Source organism: Triticum urartu, unplaced genomic scaffold, assembly GCF_003073215.2.
Source record: "Triticum urartu cultivar G1812 unplaced genomic scaffold, Tu2.1 TuUngrouped_contig_3746, whole genome shotgun sequence".
In the NCBI taxonomy this organism is placed as follows: Eukaryota; Viridiplantae; Streptophyta; class Magnoliopsida; order Poales; family Poaceae; genus Triticum; species Triticum urartu.
The window spans coordinates 32,362-38,736 of record NW_024114292.1 but is presented as its reverse complement, the minus strand read 5'-3'; the positions used below and the strand labels follow the sequence as shown (position 1 = coordinate 38,736).

Here is a 6,375-nt window from a genome sequence, read left to right as displayed (position 1 = left end):
CAGCAAAAAGTAAAGGTGTTTAGTTACATGCCATTATTTTCTCTTCCAACTTGTGTGGAAAACAGTGGAGAGACTATCAATTGTCATATTATTATTTTGCACTGATGTGCCTGAAGAAATTCACCTGTGGACTCGGCTTGCTTGTGACATTTTATCCAATAAAAACACAACTCATGCGAAAATCAGTAACTGGAACCTGCCAACTTTTTTCAAGAAAATCAATATGACCAAGCATGACACACACACACACATGCTCAATGCCTCCTATGCAGAATTATAAACAAAAGATTGATTACAAAGATCAGTAATTTGAAGTTCGTTAAGTATGATGCCAAAATCATGAGGCGCGAATGCTTCTGTGTTCTCCCTGAAATTTTCAGATACAAAGAAAAATTATGTTGCCGTACAACAAAGTTAGCCAAAATTGTAAGATATCGCTCCTCCTCCATCGACTTTTTCTATAACAAAACACCGAAATACAAACCAAAATTAGGAGAAACAAAACCAGAACCGAACAATGGGGTTAAGATCGTTGGTCCTGTCGATAGTCTCCTAAAGTTCTCCGTCTGAAATCTGAACCCAATGTCCGCTGCAAACAAAACCACATAAATCACACTTCAGTTAGAGCCAAATGTCCGCAGCAGTACTACTCTAGGAGAAACACAGGAGTGAGAGGGGATATATGTCAAGCGTGTAGGCATGGGCATACTTCACGTTGGGTACTGGACGGAGACCCTATCCGCGGCGTCGATGAAGTCCAACGTGACGAGGAATTTCATCCCCTCCTTGCGGACCTTGAGCCACTCATCACGCGTCACCATATTCTACAAATACACGATGGAGGTCGGGGCAGGAGTTGACTGACACCGCGATGATGGCTGCAACGGTCGTGAGAGGGAGGGATGTGTGGGGGAGGGGCAGAATTGAGGCGTTGGCGGTAGAGAAAACCAGGGACGGCCGGACCAGAGGGCCTAGCCGCCGACATGGAACACACAAGGAAGAAGCGACACGAAGATTGCGTGCGCATTAGGTTTTGGGTGAGGGCAGATACGGGAACGACAACGGCGAGGCCGGAGACGATGAACGCCCATGCGATCTGGAGAGACGGCTGCAGCCATCCCGACGGCGACGGCGGCGATCCGGATGGCGGCGATCTGAGGCGACAAGACGTTGGCGGCGATTCCAACGGCGACGGCGGCGATCCGAATGACGGCGAAGGCAGCGATCCGGGGCGGTGACGGCGGCGATCCGGAGGACGCTGGGCTGGTCGACAAGCTCCCGTGTGGCGGCGGCGCAGGAACCCTAGCGCGTGTGAGGGTACCGAGGAGAGGATGCTTGTGCGAGGAGAGGGAGGGGAGTGGTTCGTGCGTGGGGTGGTTTTTTTTGGCTGCATGAGTGGACGGGGGCAGCGGAGACGAAAAAAACCGACAAAAAAACCGTGGAGCAGGGGGGAAGCGCTGGGATGTGGGAGGTGGTCGGAGGGGCGTGTGCGGGACTCGATCGCGGGGTTTTCCTTATTTTTTCGCGGCTGAGGGGATGGTGGGAGGAAGTACCAAAGAAGTACCAAAAAAGACCGGGTGAGGTGGGACGAAAATAAAACCCGGAACGCGACCTACCAACTGAGACATTAGGAGTAGAGATTATGGAATTAACTTTCCTTTTAATTTTGTAAATCAACATTCACAATACCAAATTAATATTATTAGATGCATCATGGAATTAACTTTCCTATTACATAATTTTAATTTTCTATATGTTGATATCTTTTAAATATAAATTTCGTTACATTTTATCAAATTTGACTTCGGACAAATCTTATAGGTGGCATAAAAAAGAACGTAGGGAGTAGTTTTACAAGTTTATTTATTATTACAAACCGTCTTAAGTCGATCGATGGTGTCTATTTGAGTGTTTTTTTGGCGTACATCTAAAAAATTCCTATACAATCGGTCCAAAAAATCCTATACAGTCGGTCAATCGACCACAGGGACCAGATATGTTTTTTTTTTCTTTCACTTTTCGGTATGTTCGTGACTACACCTTTGGAACATGTGTTTGGTATTATATAAACCTGGTCGGTGCATTATTACAAAAAGGGACAAAATTCTGTTTCAATAAATGATAGGTTATTCGGATCATGAATATTGCAAGCATACTACTTTGAAACAAGAAGAAAAAGAACCGATGGGACACTTGAACTGTCAAAAACGTCTTACATCTAAAAACGGAGGGTGTAGTACTTTGGAGCAAGTTAAGGTAAACATCGATAAAACCAAACACAGCAGCACGAACTTACAAGGAATGACCGAGGCTGGATTCACCATTTCTTCACACCTTCGTGCACATCAAACTTGTACACGTTACACATTCTCTCACGTTACATACTCACTACTTGTACTCGGTAAATAATACTCTCTCCTTTCCAAAATATAAGACGCAATTGACTTTTTACGGTTTTTGATGTACGACTTTGACCACTTATATATATCAACCCGTGGTATCTCCTCGTCGCCATCGGGAGAATTGTTGTTCGAGCCCGGGTGAAGCATTTTGATCACCCTTGCGACGAACAACCCGGGCGTGTTGACGACGCTGCAATTGAGGCGGATCTCCCCTGTGTGCCAGTCTTGGGCTCGATCTTGCCCATCTTGATCATGGCGGCAATGAATTTCTCCTTCCAGAGTGTCTCATCGGCGGCGAAAGCATCGATGGAGGCCTTCGGCATGGCGTTGTAGACAAGCTGGTCGTTGGAGAAGTGCAGGCCGAGGTTTTTTGAAATAAAACGAAATTTTATTCATTAGCAATAACCAATACATCGTTTATGAGAAACATTACAATTTCACTAATAGGCTTCTCAAACCAATCCGAAGTCAAAAAAATCTGCTAATCTAGCAAGTTCATGTGCTACTTTATTTGCCTCTCTATTGCAATGTTCGAGTTTAGTCATGATAAAATCACAAGTATAGTGATAGCAGTCATCAAACATTGCCGCCGCCGATCCCGCTGACTGTCCTCCGTCCTGCATGGTCTTAATCACCTCCAGATTGTCAGAGTTGATGATTAGGCTATTACATCCCGCCCTTTGCGCTAAATTTAGGCCAAATTTAAAAGATAAGGCCTCCGCCATGAGAACATCCGTGCAGTAGTCTACCATAACTGCAGGCCGAGGTTGAGCTGCAATAGCTTGCAGTAGTTGTTGTCTAGCACCGTCGGCGTGCTGAGGTCGATCATCGTCGTGACGTTGGTCACTTGGATCGTGTTCGTCGGGCACAACGCCTCCAGCAGTGATTGGTACGTCGGGCTGATGGTATCGCTCGCCAGCCTCTCGCGGTTCTTGATGATGAAGGAGTCATAGTGGGAGCGGCCCAAGGTGTGGGCGCCAGATAGTATCACCATCTCCTCGGCAGTCAGGGTCTTGTCCTTGAAACCCTATACAAGCCCATCCGTTGTCAAGTTTGGACTAGGGAGGCCAAACGCACTATCCTCAGTCGAGATGTTCCTGTGGGGCAGCCCGCGGGGACCTAGTAGAATGCATTGCCACCGGTGAGGCTCGGGTTGTTCGGTGGTGCCTCGAGCTTCTGAAAAATTACTCCTATAGCGTGTCGGTAATGTGAAGCTGGCGGCGCTCATGGTCGATCGTACGGGTGCTCTACACGGACGCGAACACAACCGTGCTCTCGTTGACGACATCCGAGTTCATGAGGAGCTTTGCTACAACTGCATAATCAGAGCGATCCGCCTGCAGTTGAGACACCGTAGCGTTGAGCTCCTACAAGAGCGTCCGACTGAAATGCTCCTCCGTCTGTTGCATGGTGAAGATGTCGTCCCGACGCCACACTCGACATCAACGATCATCATCTCCTCCACGACGGGTGCCTCCTCCTCCTGTGACCTCCACCATGGCCATGGGATCGCCTTCCTCCTCATCCTCCATCTCTTCCTCCTCCAAGATCTACTCTAGAGAGCTCGAAGGTTGGCACGCCTCACCACACTAGAGGCCGGCCCAGCCTAGCCGGACACAACCCCTAGCCCGCGCCGTCGCGGCCCGCGACCCCTGTCGCCGGGATCTGACGAGGAAACCCCGAAGCAGCCAGCCGCACCTCATCCGTCCCACGCCCAAGCCCGCGCCTCCAGAACCACGCAGCCGCCGCCGCTCCGCCGCACGACCGCACCACCGGCACGCCGCCCGGGTCGTCGCCGCTCCGTCCCACGCGAACGACGCGCTCCTCACCACGGCCCTGCGTCCCGCGCCGCCGGAAGCCATGGGAGAAGGGGAAGAAGGCCCCGCCGCCACCCACGCCAGTCGGGCTTCACCCGGTGGCGCACTCCGGTGATGGCAGGGGGGAGGGAGGGCTGGGGGTCGCTGGCCAGCGGCGGCTAGGGTTCGCCTTGCCGCCTGCGAGAGCGGCACGGGCGAGGTCTCTCGCTCCCCTTCTTACCTGTCCCGTGTGGTACCTATGGAATTGTTATTATGTATGTTAATATTTTTGTCTATAAATTTAATCAATGTTTACAAAGCTTGACTTTGTTTCAGCTAATACGCCAGAGTAAATAAAAACAAAAAATATATTAAAAAAAGAGGTACATATGTGTCGACCATACGCACATGCTACATACTCCGGGGTCATGCATGCTAAGAGCATCTCCAGCCGCGCCCCCAACAGGCCTCCACAGGCCACTTTTTCGGCGCCGGCGCCGAAAAAACTGCCCAGTCACGCCCCCAGGACGCCGAAAATCGCCGGTTCGGCCCTTTTTTCCGCCCGGCGGTCATAGGCTGAACCCGGCGCACTGGGGAGCAGTTTGGGGCTCCGGCGCAAGGGAAAAGCGTGGCTGGCCCACACCGTCATGGGAAAAGTCAAGGTTTTCTTCCCCGACTCGCCTCCCACCCCCCGCGCCCTCGGCCACAAGTAGATATATCCCGGCGCCGCCCACTGCCCTACACCGCAAGATAGCCATTCCCCGCCGGAAAAATAGCAGCGCTTCACCGCGGTAGCCCGTCCAACAGCAGTTGGGCGTTTCCGGCTGCCGTTTTCGGCCGCGGAGCTGCAAAGCCCATCTTGTGCGTACCCCTGCCCAGATTCGTCCACGTGTCCCCTACTTACATCCGACCGCTGCCGTTCGTTCCGATCCGTTCGCTCCTTCCGTTGGCTCGGGAGCGCTCGCTCGGCTCCAAACACGTGCGATCCCGGCTCCCTGGGCTCCGCTCGGCTGCAAAAACTGCAGGCAATCAGCTCCCGTCGTTATGACTTTTCAATCAGATACGCATACTTGTGATTGATAGCATCTGCTTCCCTTGAATAGCGGCGATCTAATCATGGCAGATGAGACTGGTGGCGGCCGAGGGAACCCTGGTCCGGCACTCACTCCGCCGGGGGAGAGCACAACTATGTTTGCCTCACGCCCAAACGCATCTTCATCCTCTCCTTCGCATGGCCGCATCAGCCTAGAAGGATATTCATAGCCGCCGCAGTTTGAAGCTGCAGTACCGTCGAGAAGGACGGGAGCGGCCATGACGGACCACGGTGGCACTGCCAACGACTTGTCCCGCATAAATCTCGCGGATGAGAATGGTTGTGCGCACGCCATGAACTTGCAGGCCCCTCACGTCATGTCAGGAGGAGGAGTCCGGGAGGATACGACCACCGCCATGATAGGAGAAGGAGGTCAGCAGGACGACGGGGTCGCCGATGTAGAGCAAAGAATGCAGGTACGAGTTGAAAAGCGATATCCTATTCAGACAGTCGGCATAAGATCATCGTACTCTAGTAACTGTACTATGCACTGATTACTTGGCAATGACTGCTCAAAATTAATATGCGTGTTCTTCAGTAAGCTTAGGAAAACAAATTCACAAAGTGCATGAGAAAAACATTTTCCCACATCACATTATGGTAATATAAATTTAACTCTGGACTCATTGTATGGCAGGCGATTGATAAAGTTGGACAAACGTTGATTGTTCCAAAAGTTGGATTGCTTTCGATTCAGAGGACAACGCTTATGATATGTACAACGCATATGCCGCCAAGGTTGGGTTCAGTGTCAGAAAAAGTCACACAAAGCGACGAGGTGATAAAAGTATATCTCAAAAATTATATGTTTGCAGTAACGAAGGCCATCGAGAAACCCAATATCTAAGACACTACAAGGACAGGTTTGTGAGGCTCGTATTCGTTTAGTGTCAACAAGGTGGTATTTGGACAGTGCAAAGCTTATAACCGAGCACTCATTATCTTGCTAGTCCCAATAAGGTGCAACAAGATGAGTCCCAAGACGTGTTATAGAAGCGGATAGACAATCTAATTGGCCAGATACGGGAAGCCGGGATGAAGCCATCCCAGGTATATGACTTTATGGTAGCATTTTACGGAGGAC

The 6,375-nt window shown here is 50.6% G+C and overlaps 1 pseudogene; it reads right to left on the bottom strand.

The window, feature by feature from the left end:
• Positions 1–710: 710 nt before the first annotated feature.
• LOC125527385 lies at positions 711–5,511 on the bottom strand (annotated as a pseudogene).
• Between the last annotated feature and the right edge of the window lie 864 nt (positions 5,512–6,375).